General features: G+C 34.5%; 1 protein-coding gene and 1 non-coding gene across 5 annotated transcripts in view; both read right to left on the bottom strand.

The window, feature by feature from the left end:
• The window catches only part of mgl (low-density lipoprotein receptor-related protein megalin), a 635024-nt gene that overhangs the window by 382313 nt on the left and 230381 nt on the right, over positions 1-22330 (bottom strand). The gene's annotated exons all lie outside the window — the stretch shown is intronic.
• On the bottom strand, positions 8737-8840 carry LOC141446385 (U4atac minor spliceosomal RNA). Its single transcript, XR_012453681.1, has one exon. It is a non-coding gene; the product is annotated as a U4atac minor spliceosomal RNA (small nuclear RNA).

Below are 22330 nucleotides of genomic sequence, written 5' to 3'. Positions count from 1 at the left end.
CCATTAAATAAAATCCAAGGCGTAGGAGACGGGGAATCGAATCCACTAAACCAACAATACATCTTAGCTTTGCGGGTCTAGTCTATACATCGCTACAGCGACGCCTGTACATTTTAAAGTTATGCAAGTGATTATTAAAACTGTCCGGTAGGACAGTTGTATAAGGGTTGACCATCAAAAACTGCACGAAAAAGCGTAACGTTGAAAAACACCCAACTTTGACAATTTTTTTCTCTTTTTCTATAAAAGATAAAATTCCCAAATTTTCTTTAAATCTTACTCCAAACCCTCCTTCATAACTGTAATTTTTTTGCAACCACCCAGATCTAATAGGTTTCGAGAAAAAAGTTGCCGAAAATGAGCAAAAACCGCTTTTTCAAAAAATGTTCTTGTTCTTGTTCTTCTTCTTGTTCTTGTTCTTGTTCTTGTTCTTGTTGTTACCTTTTTTGTAAACAACGTAGCGCCTAAACGCGTGAACCGATTTTCATGAATGAGGTGTCATTCGATTCGGAATTTTATGTAGATGTGCCTTTTGTGGGTCTCGACCCTGTACATCGTATGGGAGAGGAGTTAGCCCCCTTTATGTAAGGCCCCCTCCAAAATTATTATTACTAATTACTCTGTAAATCTTGGCCCGATTTTGATAAAATTTGGTAGGATGATAGGGTTAGGGCTCCCCTACGTAACATTAAAGCGGCGATCAGCTCTTACACTTGTTAAGGGGATGTATAGGAATCGTTTCAAATTATCGACACGTGAACCGATTTTCATGAATGAAATGTCATTCGAATCGAAATTTTGTACAGATTTGCACTTTAAAAGTCTCGACGCCGTGCCTCATAAGGAGGGGAGTTTGCCCCACCCAAATAAGGCCCTTTCTAAAACTATTATTACCAATATTTCTATAACGCTTAGTTTGATTTTGATAAAATTCAGCTCGAATAAGTGGTTAAAGCTCCTCTACATTGCTGATGCTCTTGCACCTACTAAGAGGAAGTACTGCAATCGTTTAAATTATCAATGAGTGAACAGATTTAAATCAATGAATTGTCGTTCGATTAAAAAATCTTTGCCTCTTTGCCTAGAAGTTCTGCAATCGCAGTTTATTTTTCTTACTCCTCTTAAAAGGAAGTAATGAAATCGCAGTTTAATTTTGCTATTCACGCACAAATACCTTCCTATGTTATTCAAAACGCTTTTTCAAGAAAAGTTGTTACTGAGGATGGTTTGGGGGACCTTAACGATAATCATTCTTTAAAAAGATCTCTCTAGTGGTAGTTACGGTTCCGACTTACCATCTTATCAGGTTATAATGATAGAATTGCTTATTCCAAATTTAAAAAAATCTGTAAAGCAGATATGTAACTTTGTAAAATAGACAAAAAGGAAAATCTATCCAAAAGGTACAAAAATCTCTTTAACAAAAACTTACAGTTTAAAATGTTAAGTATAAGGGTTGATTAAACGCCAAAAGGTACACAAATCAGCAAGCACCCAAAATTTCATTAATTCTTCATTAATATTTAAGTAATTTTACTGCATTAATATTCATTAATATTTTTTAGAATTTATTAGATGTCACAGACCCTTATGCTGGCCATTTTCGTCTACAAAATATTTGTTCAAGTAGCACTGTAGATTGACTGTAATATCTAGTTATTTATAATAATCAAACTGTTAATTACAGGTTAAAAAGGAAAACGTTATAAAAAATAAAAAAAAATTATGAGGCTAAAAAATTCAAAACTTTTTTTTATAAAAAAAAATGTAATATGTAAAATAAAGTAAATAAGATATGTTATTTTTAGGACAGCTAATTATTCCAGTATTTTACTATAAGTAAAATTAAATTAAAATAGAGAAATCAATAATTGTTGTTGAATAATCTACTTGTTATAACTGTGTGTTATTTGTGCTCTCGAATATTTCGGTAAGACGAATTCAAGACAGTAGCCTACTCTAACTTTGTCTTTTTCTACTTTAACATGCATGTACATATGTGTGATTTATCATAATTATAACAAAAAAATATTATAAATGAAGTGGCCAGCATAAGGGTCTGTGACATCTAATAAATTCTAAAAAATATTAATGAATATTAATGCAGTAAAATTACTTAAATATTAATGAAGAATTAATGAAATTTTGGGTGCTTGCTGATTTGTGTACCTTTTGGCGTTTAATCAACCCTTATACTTAACATTTTAAACTGTAAGTTTTTGTTAAAGAGATTTAAAAATGGAGATGAATGATAATAATAATTTAGATTTTAAATAAAAAGATATTTATTTAAATAAAAGTTAATGAAAGACGTACCTTTGTAAATCGAATGTTTATCTGAGAATACATGAGTAAATTAAAAAAATACAAAACTTTATTAATTGAGCCGTTCACTGAACAAATCGATTTAACTCCAACTTTTTGAAATATCTTAAATTTAAGAGTCAAAGCACTTGGTTCAGTCATAGCTTTTTATATTTATAATAAATTTCCTTAAATAATGAAAGATTAATACCATTAAACTACAAACATTTTTTGGCTATTTAATAATAAATAATTTATTGCAGAAGCCATTTTGATTAACACATTTACATCTAACGTAAATCGTAATAATTTTAACACAAATTCAGTTGCAGGTGCTGAATGATATTTGAATTTATATTATAAACAGGAATATTGAAAAACAATGTACAATTATTTCATCACATTTCTCCACCTTTTGTTTTAATGGAGTTAATCGAGTTGTGCAATGAACGGCTCAATTATACGTATGTCAAAAACGTAATTTATAGCAATTATAAATAAATATCAAATTAATTAAAATTTGTTTTAAAAGATTATTTAAAATTGAGCATCGCTAACAAGAGATAGTAAATCTGCATTTCAAGTTCACTTTGCGTTTTTTTCTTCTTTTTGCGGGATATTTGAAAGAAAAACTGATCAAGATGGTATTTAATAATGTATGTATTAACTTGGCGGAAAAATTGGAAGATTAAAAGTGACGAATAAAAATGATAATAAAGGAGAGAAAAAAACTTATTTGTTAGCACCAAACCGCAGAGGAAGTTGAGAGATGAAAGGATTGGGAGTGCACTCTTGTGGTCGAATAGTGAAAGATGGATTGAGAGACAAAGTAAGAGACTAACGTACACCGAGCGCTGGAGATATAGAGGGCGGTAGTAAGTTCATTGGCAAGAAGGAAGAAGATGAAGTGAAGCAAGAAGATGGAAACTTGTACAAGACGTGTCTGTCTATTGGGGGAAGTGAGAGATGCAGAGAAGAGTTCGTCACAAAAAGAGAGGCTCTTCTTCAAAAGAGATTCCTGCCACAGAGTGAGAGAGAGAGAGAGAGAGACTGCCAACAGACTCTGAAACTAGCCGATAAGATGAGAAGAAATACTACCCGCCTCTCTTAGAGCTGCTGCGTTCAACCCTGGCTAAAAGATATACGGTCCAACATGGTACAAACAGACAAATACCCACACACCATCAACACTATTTCAAATAAGAATTCATTTAGAAATTTGCGTATCTCACAGTCTGCAGGATGGGCTGCAAGATTGAAGTGCCACTTTATTACTTACTTTATTTAAACTAAGCTCCCTGCCTCACCATAGGTTCCTCCTCCTCCTCCATTGCGACATCAAGTTTAGAGAATGTGGTCTCTATTTATTGTGTGCCTCAGCCACCAGTTTGCTGAAAACCTGTTGTTAATTGCTCTTACCACTTAAGTGTGCTTCTAACTCGCACATTATAACATATATTTTGCAAAGAGCGCTTATAATTTAGTAAATTCCATTTTAAAATGAATCTCACCATCTTTCTATCCCGCCCACATTCTTCGCTTAGGCTGGAGTAGAAAAAACAACCTTTTAACCACAATTTCTTCGTCAGAAAATGCACACTATTATAGTTTTGATAGTGTACTCCCAGCAATGCTAGAAAGGTTTTTATTTATTCTCCTTACAGTACATCGAAAAGTTATAGTTTTGCGAATGAACACCAATACAATTAACAAATATAGGAAATTATGAAATAATTGAGTAAAAATTGATTCCACAGAAACAGTTGATTAGTCTACCTCTGGTGATGAATAAAAGTTCGAAACCAGTCAGAGATTACTGCAAACAAGCGTGCTCCGACGGATATTATCGAGCATTGCCAACTTAACCAAGATTTCTCCCTAAAAACAGTATTTAATCAAATCTTCATTTCCTTGATTCAATTTACAACAAAAGATATTCCTTATTCCTAAATGAACTATCAACGGAAATATGGATTTATTTTTAAAGACACTTCCAGAGTGAAGTATGGTAAGAAATCCTATAAAATGGAAGGAGTCCGAATAAATCACAATCTAAGAGGTAAAATAAGTAGGAACAGATATTTTCACTTTGAAATTCCCGAATCTTCTTTAGCCTATTTGGGATGAGGGTCACTTCAAGGACAAGTAAAGCGGCGACAGTAAAGAGGTTTAGTTGCTAAGCAATGAAGGAAGTGGTGGAATGGGGGATGCTCTCCTCTCTGTTAGACAAATACTCTCAAATCTATCCTCCAGGAGGAGAGAAAAAAAAAGGGTCAAAGGGACTGGGGACTACTGAATGACGCTGCCGGCCCTGAGTATCCTATTTTTCATGGTATTTTCTTAGAATTGACTTTTCTAATTCCATCATTCTTGGAAAAGGGTATTTAAATGATTACTTTAGAATTTTCATCTTAAGGCTGTGCTAATACTTACAGCATCCTAAAATATGCTCCATTTTTTTTCTTTTTCTTACTTCGAGTACAAATTAAAAAGCTCAAACATCCTAAATTTATTAATCTGTAAATTTTTACTAAATTTTACATTGCTTCATTATTTATCAAAACTCCAAGTCTCAAGCAGCTCCTTGAAACTAATGTTCTCTGAAGCAAAGAAAAACCTATTTCCCATTTCTTTCCGAGAAGTTTATTAAAAAGTCTACTTTCAAGAAAAAAATGTTTCCAACTTCTCAACATCGAGAAAATCACTTTCTCCCAATTAAAACTTTTTGCAATTTTTAATTAGACTCTAGAGACGTGCACACTTGAGCGCTCGCTTGCCCTTGAACCAAGATGTGAACTACTATTATTAATTTTTCCTAAATTGCACTTTTTCGGAAATATAAATTTGAAGAAACTAGTTCTTAGTTCGTTAATCAGTAGGAAATTGATTATTATTTTATTGATTACTCAGATCAGGGTTCAGGTTTGTTGTTCAGCACCATGCCCATGAATCTGTGACTGGAAGATACTCAGATCCAGCGGGTAACTAAATTTTATAGTTGAAAAAAGGTTAGGCGCGCAGTACTGGGTAATATCGCAGAATTTATCCGTATTAGCATGCATGTTTATTGCATTTCTGATCGATTTCAATATTTCATCCATCATTAGAGGTATATTAATTTTTTTTTTGGTAGAAATAACACTTACGTTACTGTCTCGCACTACAACTCAGGCAGCAAGATGCAATAAAATAAAGACGGATAAATCAAAGAAATTTACGTTTGTTAGATGTGCTGAGAACAAAATTTGAAAGCAATGGCTCAAAAAAAAAAAAAAGGTTGACGCCAAAATTGGAGCCATCAATGAAACATGATTACCAACATTATTACTTCAACAACATTATTTTCAAAGATAATGATTTTCTTTGTGCTCTGTTGCGTTCCTAACTAATGAGCACATAAGGAACACTAAGCCCGATAGTAGATGAGTTACTTAGGATAGAATCAGAGATTGTATAGCAGGGGATACATACACATCCACTGCGCGATATAGTTGGCAAAATGAACTGGAGAACATAGCCCGAAGTATAGATGACCTACTTAGAACAAACTGGATGATTGTGATAGAGGTGGATGGACATATCCAACTATCCACTGCGGATTGGCACTATCAAACAGTGCGAATTAAAGCAATACTGCCAGGAAGTAGTTGCCCCAAGGGGAAATGAAAGAAACAGACAGGAGAACTTCTACTTACTGCTGGAGTTCCATCAGATTTGTACCGGCAACAACTCGGCATACTTTAGGCTGTAGACGAAACACGATTATTTGCTAGCCCATTTATGAAAAAATCTGGATAAAAGTAACATCTTGTGAAGAACCAAAGCCAACACGAGCGCTAGAAACTCTCCGAGATGTGACCAAAGCTTACTGCGCATGTCACTGGCACAAAGAGAATCAGAAATTCAATTCTACGTACATTAGGCTGTCAGAGAAGAAGTGCCTAATATTTAATCCTGCGGCAAAAGTTTTTTTTTAAAAAAAAAGGGAAAACGTTTGATAGAACCTCGAGACAGAAAAAATAGGAATTGACTGGAATCCAGTAACAAATTTAAGACACTAAACATTAAAACAAGTGGAACAAAATGGAACAGTATTATTGTAATTTGAATTCCTCAAAAATAACTTTGTAAATTACGTCATTTAAATAAATCAAAACCGTTATTAATATAAATAGCAATAAAGCGAAATAATATGTTGCTTAATATTAAATGACAATTATAATATATTATTGTTAAATATGTTCCAATTATTTATTTCGTGAAACTACTTATAATTGAATAAATGTAAACGTAATTAGATATTTAAATTAATAAGGTCTTAATTAATTAATTAAAACTATTACAATGTTTTAATCAAACAATAATATTCCTAAGAAAAATTAATCATTAATTTGTGAGTACAACTGTTTTAAAAAACATAATTGATTTAACTTAATTAAGTGATAAAATTGGGCAAGTTTTACGTGATATCACTAATTATTTATTAAAGCTATTCCAAAAAAAAAAAACTATGTAATTAACTGAAGAACCAGACTTGGACAACAATCTAGTTATTTGCTGGCCCATCAATGCGAAAATCGAGAAAGTAAAGACTGTCTCGCCATTGTGAAACTAAAGCCATCATGAGCGAAAATTAAAACACAATTTTATCACATAAAATGGCAAGACTTTTCTCATCGAAAATTATAAAGCAAATACTAATTAAATAATCCTGTTGAGAAAAATAAATGAATTTAAAATTCTTAATTTTAATTAATATAACGTATTATTTTAATAAAATAAATGATCTTCGTCGCTTTTTATTTAATATTCGAAGAGTTAAAAAAAAAGAAGCAATTATGTATAATAAAAAAATCAGCTGCCACGGTAGCCGAAAGGTTAGAGGCGCGACCTGCAATACTGAAATGAATTGTTGGTTTAGTGGGTTCGATTCCCGATCTAGGCCTTATACTTTATTTAATGGTAAATAAAAATAATTTTCAATAAAGTAAGTTTGCTAGTCGCCTCCGTCCATGACACCTAATTTGGTAGTTGGACGTATAGCCCGCGTAAAAAAATAGGCGATTACTTTACTGACTAGAAAAGCCATTTGAAACCTGTTATAAAGTCAATGTGCGACAGAAATTCTACTGACTCAACTTGACAAAAAAAATTGCAGTTGACAAGTGCACTCAATTTACAGTTCATTATGACCAAGTATTATCCAATTAAATGATTCAAACTGCCACACAATTACTGCCTTACCAAGGTTCAAAATACTCTTTAGAATGTCGTAAATAACCACGTTTCCCTATTTCAATGGAACTAAAAGGGAAATTCAAGGCAATTCGAGAATAACTAATCAAATTCTTAAATGTTTACAAATAATCTTGTTTTGAACATACAGATGTATTTTATGATAACCATAAATATGTATCATTTTACAAGGGCAGCAATACTACTGCTTGTCAAAAATTGAATAAACAAAGAAATAGAATAACAAGTAACTAAAAACCGTTAAGTTGTACTAAATACTAACTGCACAGCTCCTTCAGAAATTTTGATAAGATTCTAAGGGTGCACCTAATTATTCCGAAATAGGTGCATTAATTTTTTGCTGGAGCGAATTAATTTGGAAAAATCAATTTGAGACATTCATTTTTCATTGGAAACGCCCTATTTGCGGAATTTGGACAAAATACAATTACCTAACTCCTTAGAATATTCCACTTTGATGAAATTATTCACAGTGCTAGACAGAATTAGTCACAGAATAATAGACCAAACTTATCTTACAGAGTTACAAATCTAGAAAAACGGGCTTAACTTATTATAGCGTTACAATTAATTACCAAATCACTGGAATTCGTGCATGACATAAAACTGTAGGGAAGTCAGGGAAATTGTATCGTTCACACGATAATCGGCTATCAATAGGCATACAACAATTAGTTTTAGAGTTATTTAAAAGAATAAGATACAAATTTGTTTCCTTCGATTTCACCATATTGTCTATTTAATAATATCATTATTAATACAAATAAAAGAAGAGCATTATCGAACAACAAACTACGTAAAAAGAGCAAAACAAAAGTATGGTGAGGGGAAAAATAATTTTATAAAAAATAATAATATAAAAGAAGCACAAATAAATTTATCTATTGAAGTGAAAGCATATAATATGTATTACATAAAAAACGATAACAGAGAGAATAATGTTGAAATTCAGTCGGTTTGATCAGACAAAACAGAAAGCTTTATACGTACAAAAGAAACGAGAAATACGTGACTCAATGGAAAGAGATGCTGTACTGTACCATTATCATCTTCCCCATTGTTTTGCAATAATTCCAGCAAATAAATAATAATTATCTACCGCTAATAAAGCAAATATAATAATAATTATCATTTATTAAACATTATAAAACATTATAATGAAATTTGGCCAATTTTTATTACATAATTCACTTTTTTAGATTTTTGATTTTAATTGGTGTCAGCAACAATAACCTCACTTATCGATCATTGGACATTTTGCTTCCCAAGACATGGATGGTTTTTTTTTTTAGGCGCCAAGATAGCCGAGCGGTTAGAGGCGAGAGCTGTATAAAGCTAATATGTATTGTGGTATTGGGTTCGATTCCCCGGTCTTAGGCCTTGGATTTTATTTAATGATTAATCAAAAGAAATTTACAGTAAAGAAGCTAGTCGCCTCCGTCCACGACACCTAGTTTAAGTAGTTGGACGTTAAGCCCCGCCTGAAAAAATAGGCGATTACTTTACTTTACTTACTAATTCACTTTTTTCAATATATTCAATTATAAATTCAAAAATATTCAACGATCTATCTTTAACTGCATAGCGCTTCAATCTCTACAGCATCCAATCCCTTCCATCGCACCATCCTTAACGCTCCTTTCTCCTACGTAAGCAATCACACTATCCACCACACTGACCTAAAAAATCCCATTTGTCCTTGAACTAACTAAAATCCTGTTACATCAAATTTCGAAACTTTCCCCAAACACTTCAATCCGCTCATACCACAACCTGTCCCAGTCTACTCTTCCCTCGAATGCTCCCCGAAGACTGAAGAATCGATGGCCTAGCGATCACCTGATCGCATAATAGAGAAGGGCATCCTGTGTGTTAGTCGACACATGATGGTTATCGTCGGATGGCCCTCATTCAAATCTTTCCAGCCATTTTTATTTGTGTATTGTAAGCAATCTGATCTACGAGGGTCGTTTGAAAAGTCCGTGCAAAGTCAGAGAGATAGCACCACTGGCGCGTATCGAGGTTATGTTTAGTTAGTAGCATCTCTTGGAAGAACACACACCAAGTTTCAGCCAGATCGGTCTATTTCTTTGTGTTTGGCATTCGTTTGAATCGAGGAAGTCGAGTGATTTTCAAAAAATGGACGAAAAAGAATTTCGTGTGTTGATTAAACGCTACTTTATGAAAGGCAAAACGCCTCAGGAGAATAAAGAGAAGCTTGATAAACATTATGGTGACTCTGCACCTTCGATTAGAACAGTTTATAAGTGGTTTCAAAATTTTCGGAGTGGCCATATGGGCACAAGTGACGCTGAACGTTCTGGACGTCCTGTTGAGGTTACTACTCCAGAAATCATTGATGAAATCCATGATATGGTGATGGATGACAGAAGAGTGAAGGTGCGTGAGATTGCTAGTGCTGTGGGCATCTCGAATGAACGGGTACATAATATTTTGCATCAACATTTGGACATGACAAAGCTATCCGCAAGATGAGTGCCGCGATTGCTCACGCTTGACCAAAAACGAAATCGTGTGAAGTGTTGCAAGGACGGTTTGCAGCTGTTCCAGAAGAATCCACAGGACTTTAAGCGTCGTTTCGTCACTGTGGATGAAACATGGATACATCACTACACTCCTGAGACCAAAGAACAATCTAAACAATGGGTTACCATTGGGGGAATCTGCGCCAAAAAAGGCGAAGACCGTTCCTTCGGCCGGAAAGATTATGGCGACTGTCTTTTGGGATTCGCAAGGAATAATCCCAAATGGCTGGCGGGAAAAAGATTTTATTCAAACGAGGAGGTGATTGCAGAAACGAATGGCTATTTTTCAGACTTGGACAAATCCTATTATTCGGAAGGGATCAACAAACTAGAGCAGCGTTGGACGAAGTGTATAAGCCTAAAAGGAGACTATGTTGAAAAATAAAAAAGGTTTACCCCAAAAAATTAAGTAGTTTTTATTTTTGCACGGACTTTTCAAACGACCCTCGTACTTGTTGCCAATAGCCAGTTGTAAATTAAATTAAGAGATTTAAAAAAAAGTAAAGCTAAACTCTATTTCCTCCCTACCCTCCAAGGAACTGTCTTAACTCTTTTCTACTGAGAATGTTCCAAATAAACAATTTAAATATTTGGGATTAGGACATGAAGTTTAAATACAATATAAACCTCAAATAAATCTAATAAAAAACATACCTTTATGTAATATTTTTACTCCAAAAAAATAGATGACTCACTCACCTGTAAATAGACAAAAAATAAATAAATAAAATTAAATTAGAATAATAAAAAAAATATAGAATTTTAAAAAATAACTGATTAAAACTAGATTCCAGTATTTATGCAAAATATTTAAGAGAAATTTTGTGCAGATTCATTAAAGTAAGTTAAGGGGAAAATTAACTAAATTAACTTTATTGATTTAATTACTTTAACAACATAACAATGCCGTTGAAAACATGTTCGTCATTAGTTAGAATCTTACGTACTATGAAAAGCGTAACATGGAATGCAGAATATAATTAATAAAGAAAAATTGTATAAATAATTATTAACAACTGAACGACCTGGGAAATATTTTATAGAAAAAATTTTTTCTTGTTGCAATTATTAAAAAAAATTATAGTTTACCAAATTTTCTACAAATTGGAGTTTGTACTAATAAGTTTGATAGAATTTTATAACTGAAATCGCCTATACTCTAGATAGCAGAGGATTTTAGACCAACAGCTTATCTCCTATAACCATTCAAAGCCTCTTGGATAATTTCTTGATCTTAACTCCAACTTCTTTTACAATCAACATTCTGACGTCGTACTCAATCCAATCCTTTTTTGTCCACAAAACTTTAAGCAGCTACAGCTACGGTCTGCGAAGGTGGATAAAAGAAGAAACGATGCTCAGTAAGTGAGAGATTCTCAGCCTCTAAGTGACAAGGAGGACGCTAGTAAATCTCTCATGAGGTGACCCACAGCAGAGCAGGTACAGTCTGGACTCAGGAAACAAAAAAACATCACCAAGTCGCCCTTCCTCTATGAAAACTAGCTTCTAGGATAATCAAGTAATACGACAATAGAAAAGCTATCTGTCCTTGTAAGAAAGCCCTTGTGTAAATGGGCCCTAGAGTCTCAGGCTAGCAGTAATTGTTGGGAGAATTAAGACACTAATACTTGTTGAAGGAACATATCTTCATTTATCGTAGAACAGTCTATAAACGGTCTTCAGGCCCGCAGAGAGACAAATATCTCCTACCATGCGATAATAACGCAGCATGAGAAGGAATGTGTTTCTTCTACTTGATTGATAAGACTGGTCCCGGAAGTATGTCCCAAAGCTGTGAAAATGTTTTCTGAACCAACAGAGCCCAGTAAAGAAGACCTTCCACCAAATTAATAAGTTCAGAGTAATTCTTAATTCTGTTTTTTTTTGGGGGGGGGGGACAAATCAGGCTTACGCATTTAACTTTGTCTGTTTCTTGGAGGTTTGATCTATTGTTGTTTTGAAGTCAATGATATTTTAAGAGCCGCCTGCATGGTATGCGAATCGTCCTTGGGTATGCCAACGACATATTATATTTTATCACTTCAGGTGTTTTCGAAGGATATTAAGGATATTTTCCTCTTAGAGCCTAGTATCCCTAGAGAAGTCTACTTAACTCAGAACTGAGAAATCTCAAGTTGTGGATTTGCAAGAGTGATTCTTCTGTTTATGATTTAGTTAACACAAATTGAGAATAAACTTCTTTTTTTTTAAATCTTTTATTGGAATATACCACTGCACCGGTTGTTGCAACAAGCAAACATGGTACCTGATAAAAAAATAAAAGAAAATCATGAGTGGAGGAGGCACCCAGTGGTGGCTTTGCTATACTGCTCTCACGATAACAGTAGATCACGCGGCCATCTTCTTCAATCTCCTTAGAGGATTACCTGGTAATGTGGAGGAAGATAGGTGTTCTATGAGAGGGTTAGGATGAGCTGCTGTAGAGTGGAATGAAATTTGAGAAAACGAGTGTTAGCAAGATCTGTAATGAAAGGGATTTTGAGGTCATTATAGATAATTTGAGGTTAGATACATAGAACAAAGCGTTAAGAAGTTTTCGTAGTATTTTTGACTGTAATGTCTGGAGGCGTAGTAAGTTGGAACGCTTAGTCGATCCCCACACTTCGATGCCGTATGACCAAATAGGTCGCAGTAACAGTAGATATAAGAGTCTTTTGTTATGTAGGTTAAGTTTCGAACGTTTGTCAAGTAGTCTGGCGAGAAGTTTTGTGGCGTTGGTTGTTAGTTTCTTGTCTTTTCAGCCTATTATGGGGATTCCATGTCAACCGTTTGTCTAGGTGCAGTGTCTAGGAGAATAAACTAAAATCAATTTATAATAATTAACAAAAAATTGTGTCCAAAACTACATCCTAACATATTATCCTAAAATAATATCCAGTAGTGTTGAAAAGTTATTAACTTTTGTAGTGTAGTCCACTAAGTGGAATAAATAAAATAGATAACGGAAGGTGGTTGACAACCTTGATAGTAAATATCTAGAAGAAGGGTGGGTGGAATGACCAGGCTAGTTAGAAGAAAGAGAAATGCGCGTGCGTACATCGTCAAAGGAAGTCCTGCAAATGGACTGCTTCCTTTGCGCGGTCCTCTTTCGATTGTTCACTAGATTAATCAACCTCTTTGGACCAATTGGTCTCACACGCTCTTACTCACTCTACACGACACTTACTAAATGTTATTATTGCTCTAGAGGTTTTAAAAAGTGCTATTACAGAAGATTAGCTTATAAAAAAAACCAACTGGTTAATCAAGCAAGCTTAACTTTTGCTGGTGCCTTCATTGTTAGAGAGAACGGAAGGAAGTTAGCTGAGATAATGATTGAATTTGATGAAAATATTTTCAAAGAATAAATATAAGCATTAAATTACTTTATCCAGGGAAATAGAACAACGCCAATCCATCGGAAAAATTATTTTCCTGATTCACAAACATTGTCGTTTTTTTCTGCACTTCGGGTATTTGATAAAGGGCACGATAATAGTTTTTACGGGATCCCTAATCATTATAACCAGCTAGATTAGCCATAATCTTATCAAATGACAAATTTATACCGGAAGAGATGCGATATTCGTTGAAAGGAAGTACATATCTCACTGCATCCTTAACAAACTTCTGAATTTAAGTAGCGATATTCATATTTTTTCTTTTTACTTTTTTCTGCCGAAAGTTCTTTCTAGACCAAAGCGGAAATTATGATTCCCTAGATTTTGGATGGCTTTGTTATCAATGCTGAAAAATATTTCCGCATTGAAACGCGAACCATAATAACGAGCTTTTAACACTTCTCACTTCATGCTGGCAGAGCTGTGCTTATCGAAAAGAACATTTTATATCCATAGTTATGTATATCTGTAAATATCGAGCAACAGGTATCAATTTATTAGTAACGTAGAAGGAAGAGATTAGCTCAGCTGCAGAAGTTCCGGGTTCTATTCCAGGTGTGTCACCTAATTTAGATTTTCTTTTCCTAGGAGATTTCTACAGCTCACTCACAATTCGGTAACGGGTAATGCACTGGGTAGTCTCCGGGCGCTTATGACCATAGATTTTGACGCGCCTTAAATGAAATAATGTAGAGAATGAATAATCTATTGGAGTGTGGTAAACATTAGTAATTCAATAAATGGAACAGTTATTTTGATAGAATCTGCAACTTTCTTTGATTCAAATATGAGGAAAATACTCGAATCACACAACTTCTTTTAGAAGACATCCAAAGGCAAGCCTTCAAATCAGTTGGTAATCCCATACTTTAAAGCAACTCATCACTAAACAAAAAACTAAGAAAATCTTGCATCCTTCGGTTATGGTTTGTGAACGGTCAGACTTTGATTTTTTGCAGAGAACGTAAATCGTTCATTAAAGTGGAACTTCAATGAAAGGTAAACCTTAAAAGACTAACGTGAACAATGTTATGTTCCATCATCTTTTGAGAATACTAAGTACGAAATGTGGCATCGTTGCTATCAAAGCACGTTAGTATCATATCAATTCTTACTCCATTAAACAAAGAAAAAAAGAAAGAGAGAGAAATTTTCTATTTTCTGTAAAGAAAACTAAAGATAATTTTACCCTTAGATAAATTTCGACCATTCAAGGTAAAACTGAATGACGAGAATCTTCATCAAGATTGCTCAAACGTTTTACTTAAAGAAGTACTTTCACTTATCTTCTTCGATTTATCAGCAATAAAAGAATAGCCGCTACTCAATTTAAAGAAGTATTTGGTAGAATTCTCTTTGGTGATTGGTCAAATGGTATTTAATCTACGAGTATCTTCTCTATTATATGGCAACTTAATCAGCCAATCTTATGTTAGTGAAATTCACTAAATCATATTGATTGCTTTTCATTTGATTTTTGTTTTTTGAAATTAATTAAGAGAAACCGGAAGTATGCAGACTTATCTCTTAACTGATTATCATAAAAACTACATGTTTGGATCCAATCTAAAAAATGGACACTTCTAATGGAGCCACTCTAGTTGAGAAGATTGAATTGAATTGAAATAAGGTGGAAAGGATGTTGTTGAGAGAGATGAAGCATCTTTGGAGCTAAACTTATCTACAAATGTTCGAACTACTAAGTTTTTTTTTTGACGGTAATGGTTAAAGAAATTGTTTTTCATAAGTCCTAAACATTTCTGAATGGATATGGTAGTTCTTCGGTGAATGCGTAGAGATTTAATGATAAACCGGTTTTTTGCAGGTTTATATGCTGTTTAGGTTGTATCAGCTGGCTGAAATGGTGACTTATATAGGACAACTTGAGTAGACATACCGCCATTATTGTATACAACCTCCAGATACGAGTAAAGCTCGACACGACTTATCAACAAAACCAGTGAAGAAGGCAAACAATCGTGTGTGCTGAAACGTTCGGTCATTTTATTTTATTTATTTGTTTAAAAAAAAACATGTTTTATTCAAGTCCTGCAAGTACAAAACTCAAGTGTAAAGCACACAGAAAGAAAAAGAAATAGATACACCACATCATTTTTGGGGGGAAAAAATCGTACTTTTCGCTTTTAAATAAAAGAAGCTCGCTAAAATAAATTTGAGAGAAAAAAACCCTAATGTACATAAGATAGTTTGACGAATTTTGAACTCATTGGGACTTCCGGTTTAGTTAACACAAACACACACACAAAACATGTATTTCCGGCGCAAATACACATTCAAGAGTAAGCAAAAGGGTGTTTCAATTAAAATTAAAAGTAAATTGAAAAAATAAAATAATTGAAACAAAAGGATAGATTAGAGGAAACGAAAGGAAGAAGTTATAAATGTGCCGAGAACACTTTATATAATTGTTAAAAAAAAAAGATATTTCATGGAGAACGTTTAAATGACAGCTTTTAGGACGTAAAGATTTAGGTAAAACATAGATTAATTGTTCCCCCTTCCGTATATACGTACATCTGGAGGAGAAATGTTCAATTTAGCAGGAACAACAGTTGTGTTCCCATTTTGCCTACATTCAGTAAGAGATGAATACGAAACGGCAGCAGTGCTATGAGGGAATGGATTAAACATTGCAAGCAGTAGATCACACCCCTATTCATGGAGAATTTATACACACTCGGGGCCGTCTTCCATATCCAATTACTCATGCCTTCATCTCCACGTACATAGGAGTTCATCTTCCTTGTCGTCTACTTGTTTTTAAAGATCAACTAAACGGAAATTTACCTAGATTTAACTTTACACTTTTTATTATTATTATTATTCAAGCTACAAAACCAGCTAGTAATTACTGGATGAAAATGCTAAGTATCCGGGATTAGAAGTACAGTTGTATAGAATTATAGGACAAGATAGAAGTAGCGCGAAAGGTGTTCGAAATTAAACAATTTAAGCAATAATCATTTCAGAGTTAGAAACCGCACACTAGACTTAAAAGGAACAGAACTAAACAGATGCTTCGACAACTTAAAAGACTGTCATACGATTGGTCTAAAACTGCCTCTGCAGTCTAACAATAGTCTAATTTATACCACTGATTGATAAACACATGGAATAGAGCTGTTGGTTTCAACCAAACGCACCAATCTCTACAGGATTCAATCTCTACAATCTAGCATACTTCACTAAGCGGACTAGGCCACTAAGCGTACTGTAAAATACATTCCTTTAATCACCCAAGTCGCCCAAAATACGATACAGGAAACTGCATTTCAATCATTTGCAATCACACGCAAATCCATTAGCTCAAAATCTTTCTTCTAGAACTCTTCTAGAACCTGTCAACCCAACAAGATTACCTCGTGATCACCTCTCAAGTGAAGAAAGTAACTAATAGTTTAGTATTGAGTAACTTCTCCACTCATTTATTTCTACTAATCACCATCATTGTTTCTTAAAGTGCCAACGCGCTGATTGTGCCATAAATAAATGAGCTAAGGAGAGTTAAAAGATTTAGAATAAAAGAAATTTTAGGAAAACACAACAGAAATACTAATAATTTATTTTCTAAACAATTTAAGAGTTAAACGAAATGTCCAAATCATTCAGGAATATTTGCTCCTTAAAGAACGTCGGAATAGAAGGACAGTATCTCCTTCTAGCGGCATTGCTTCCGTCAGGATGTTCCTATATTTGACTATACGTGCTTTTTAAAACGTTTAACAACTTCACTTTTAAACATCATATTGTTACACCCTTCTTCTGGTAAACAGTAGGTACAAACTCCTGGCTAGACTGCTTGACAACCCTTAAAGTTTACGTTACAGACTAAAAGAAGATTGTATCTTGCACAGATTCGAACTTTCGGCCTGGAACTCTACAGTAGAGCTGAACGGTCGAAAATAATCAGAATACTGATTCATTATTTTCGAATAACCTTGCATTATGACCGCTCCCTTACAATGTTAGCTATAATCTTACTATAATTAATAAAACCCTGGATATTCCAGCAATTGCAAACTTTGTGTATTATTTAATGTAGCTATTATTAATAATATTAAACTTATTTGTTTTATTCTCACGTAAAAAAGATATCAAATAGAAACGTGATTCTAGATCACAAATGTAAACACCTTGTGGTAAATCTGATTTTTGCGTTTCACCAAATCTTGTTTACATTCAATCTGACACGTTTGCAGGCCCTTCACCTAGTATGTTGTTCCACTCAGCACTCTAAAAGGGGATAGTGTGAGAAAGAGAGACTGCAGAAAGGAAATCCTTTAAAAGGAAGCAGTGACGCCTTGCTGTAACTCTGGTTGGCAGCCCTGTGTGCACGTGTTGTGTCCAATATAGAAGGACATGGTTAAAGCTGCTTTGTCCTAAAACATCACCTTACCACCCCTGCGTCCTGTATCAAGTAACATGCAACCACCTAAATCTTGTTTTCTTTCTCGGCCATCTCCTCTTCCTTACACATACACACAATCTTTCATCCTGATCTGTAATCCACTGTAACCTACCTGGAAGGTAGCAACCACTACCGTCTACCTAGTCCCTTTAAGGAACTTAACACCCTTTTTTTTTTTCAAGGAGGAGATTTATGTGTGTGCAAACCTACCTAGGAACTTTGAATTTGCTCACTTGCTAGAACTTAATAGAGTAAACATGTCAGGGAGTGAGTCACTCTATGGTAACAATTTACAACAAAAACGGAGTTCCGCCCAAATAAATTCGGTCGCTAAAAAATTTAAAATTAAAATAAGTTAGTGAGACTAACACTAAGGAAGTCAAAAACCTGGAGAGTTATTTTTTCAATTAATTGGAAAGTCTTAAAAATTGGAAAAACCTCCAGAATCATCCGTTTTTTTTTTTTTATTTATTTTGTAATTTACAATCTGTATAAATATATACAATAAGTAAGTAGGATGTAAATAAGATGAACTGGTGCGGGAGGAGAGCAGGAGGAGAGAAGCTACCCAGCGGTAGCACTCTCTATATGAGTTAGGGGAATGCGAAGAGGAGAATATGAGGAGGAGAGAGTAGAGATTTAGTTCTTCAGACAGGAAGGAAGTCGCGGGGCCACTGCGATTCGGTCGGCGAGGAGTATTTGGGATGTCAGAGGAGGCGAGAGACTGTACTAGAGGATTAGAGCTAGTCGAGAGAGTAGTATGGAAATCCTTAAAATTGAAATAAATCAATTTTATTTAAAATTAAGAACTCCAAAACTAATAAGTTTGAAAAGTGACATCAAGTACAAGCTAATGAAGTTGACATTCATCGACACCCCCAGAACTCGATGTAGTTTTGTTCTCATCGAGCCAGAAAATAAACAAACCACACATCGATTAGAAAGTCGAAGAGTCAACGTTTGGAACTGTAACCTATGACATACGACATTTCAGGAGAGCTTTTGATCATGAGAGTAAAGCTCTAAAGTTCTTAGTAGCATCAAAAAGTCACGATAGCCAATTGGATAGAAATGTGGTAGTGGGTTCGATACCCGATCTTTGTTAAGAGTAAGCAGAATTTAGGCGTCCGTAAGAGTAAATTTGTTTAAAGATTGCATTTAGGCACCCTCGACCTAAATAGTTATAAAGATCAATTTTTCTTTTGCTACGTGAACTGTGTGAGCGTTATTTTTGTTAAAAAGGACTTCAATAACTTTGGCCAAGCAGAGGAAAACTGAGAACACACGTAAAATTACCTGAGTTTGTAAAATGGTAGCGCTAACTTTTTCAGAATACATTGCTTGTGTAAAAGTTTATATAAACGTAAAATAAGTTTCTCCTTCCGCTACGGTTGTTGCCGAATTTCGGACGCTTGCTTTTAAGGGGGGAGTTCCTGTTTCTCACCGAGAGTAAAATTTTTTGTCGAAAATCGAAACCGTGGGGGTATTTCTACATCATTGGACACTCCTCTATGTAAAGAACTTGTCGGCAAATGCGAAGAGGATTTGAAGAGCGATGTGTTTTTGCATCTCTGACAATTAGTGTCAGGGAAGACAAAAAATTATTTAAAAAAAAAGAGGGGGTAGAAAACAGATTAAAATTCAGGATTAAAACGAAATGTATCCCAACCGAAAGTACGGGGGAATTGAAAGATATTGCATTTTTTTCCTACCTACAAACTAGAGACTGTTCCATTCTATCTTTACCCTTACTGATTAAAATTTAGGAAAGAATTAAATTACTTTTGGAATTTATTAGACTTGTAATAACGAGGCACATAGCGTTTTTATCACTTGTAATAAGAGAGCTAGTAAAAAGCTGTACAGAGCTGTAATGAAACTTTTACTTAACTCTGCGTAAAACTAGTTCAAGCGATTTTATTGGATGATTTTACTTGGATTAGGTAAAGTTAATAAGGAAACTGCATAGATATTTGAATAAGTTGGCAAGATTTTTAAACTGGAATAACTTTACACGAAACACTCTGATTCATACATATAATTACAGGAATAAAAAATATAATATAAATCTTACAAAATGTGAACACATAAAATCATATGAAATCTCACATTTTAAATCATCACAGCAGAACATCACATTACAGAAATTCCGATGGATTTAATTTGCTAGATCTAGATGGTTAGATCTTTCACTAATAAAATTTAGATAGTAAAAGTGATTGTAAGCAGGAAGTGTACTTTCATTGTTGCCATTAGAGTCGATTATTTCCGTGCGTAAAACGGTCAGCTGTGGCATTTATGTTTGCTTAGGCCCAGGCTTGCCTTAGCCTTAGAACTGTTCCAGTTATAGTTGCCCAGGCAGATCTTCGTCTGCTACAGACCAACGGAACAGACCTCCTTTTCCTTCCTAAACTTCCCTCGAAGAAAACCTTCGCCTACACCACTAAAAAAAAAATGCTTCCGGCCCAAATAAAAAAGGAACCTTGGGCATCGATCACTCTCATTTCCTTCAACGCCAACTCGCCCCAACACTCAAAACTGAACAGTTCTCTGTACACAGATCAAGACAAACAAACAAAACCATACAGTTTTCTTTAACTCAACCAACTTGCATAGCTACACCCTGAGGAAGTGCAATATATTTGTCGAAACGTTGGCAAAAAAAAGACGAGTTGTTGTTTTTATTTGGACCGATTCCTCGCCAATCCTTAATGTACAAACCATCTTTGAGAAGAAATAGCAAAGCTGCGTGGCTATTGGATAGAATAAGAGAAAAAACCCTGGTTCCTTGTCGAGGTTAAACTGAACGAATCTTCCTACAGCGTGGATTTTCGCGAGGAAAATGCTAGCCAACTTTTCCAGTTCCTGTTTCAAGACCAAACACTCTTGTTCCAAGAAGTATACAAACATGGCGATCGTAGCTGAACGTGAATAGTTAAGAACATTTCTAACGACATATAGGTGATGGAAACGTTTCTCATGAGAAAAACCCAATAAAATTGAGAAATCACGGTTTTATGAAAATAAAATAAAATAAATTGTGAAGAACTATTATAAAAAAAGTTAAAGTTGCTAGCAGAGAATTGATAACATTTTGAAGTCAGTTAACGTGGAAAATATACTTCTACTATTACAATAAATGTACTGTATTTACACAATAAATGCATCAACTAGAAACCTTCTGCAGACTAAGAGGAGACTTTCTATTGGGTGGCGAAGCGGATGGAACACCCATCATGGAGACGTCTGTACCCACACGTGCACCATTCCGTCCGAGAGAGGGATGGACAAGTAAGGACAAAGTGCAGAATCCGGAATTATACGGCCACATGATGATAGAATGATGACATCCCTAGGGTACAATCAGCTTTATTCCTGAAACGATGGTCAGTCAGGTTTCTTCTTTATCTATCAATGTGCGAGAGAGAGAGAGAGAGAGAGAGCGAATGGGAAAACAGTAACGGTTCTCCCTTCTCTATTTTAACCATTAAAACTAACTTCGTTCATTAAAGACCTTTTCGATCGTGTTAGGGTCCTGGATTATGGTTCCAATTAAAAAAATTATAAAAATAAAGATTTTGCAGGGTCATGGCTCAGAAATCTTTGTAAAAAGTAAGCAGAATTTAGGCTTCCTTAAGAGTAAATTTGTTTAGCTACAGATTGCATTTAGGGTACCCTCGACCTAAATAGTTATAAAGATCAATTTTTCTTTTGCTACGAGTACTGTGTGAGCGTTATTTTTGTTAAATAAGGAGGAGCTTAAACATGGCTCCTAGTCTCTAAAACAATATACACGGCAGACCTGGATGTACTAACACTACTTCACTTACATAAGCAGGCGAGATAGCTACTAGACCAGTGGTTCCCAAACTTTTTTGACCCATCGACCCCTTTTTATAGTCAAAACTTGCCCACGGACCCCCAAGTGAAAAAGCTACATAAATGCATAGTAGAAAAATTACAAATTTAAAAAAACATTTTGTTGAAGAAGTATTTATTGAAATTATAACTTTTGTTTAAAATAAAATTTAAAAAAATTAATAATTTGGATGAACGTGATGAGATGTTATGAGTGTATTTATATCCGGCTCAATGTCTGTGAGTAGCTACCGCAAATCCCCACGAGTAATCTTTGGTTCAGGTCAGCATGAAGAGCCGTTAAGTGAGCAAGCAAATCTTCATCTCTATTTTACAATTTCGAAAGATTTGGAAACTGAGAACGTTCTCCTCTTCCCAAGTTTTGTTTTTACAGAAAAAGTTTTGCAACAAACACAGATATTGCGCTTTTAGTTTTGATTAAATTTAATTGGTCACCTTGTTAGTTTTGTAATTTCCATAATAATAAAAATGGATTACAGTTTTGTTATTTTATATTGAACCTTGCGCGAACCCCC

The sequence above is a fragment of the Rhodnius prolixus genome, unplaced genomic scaffold (assembly GCF_049639745.1).
Source record: "Rhodnius prolixus isolate KJV_2025 unplaced genomic scaffold, Rpr scaffold_1, whole genome shotgun sequence".
NCBI classification, from domain to species: Eukaryota; Metazoa; Arthropoda; class Insecta; order Hemiptera; family Reduviidae; genus Rhodnius; species Rhodnius prolixus.
Note: the sequence above shows the minus strand (reverse complement) of the source record. Positions and strands in the feature narration are given on the sequence as shown.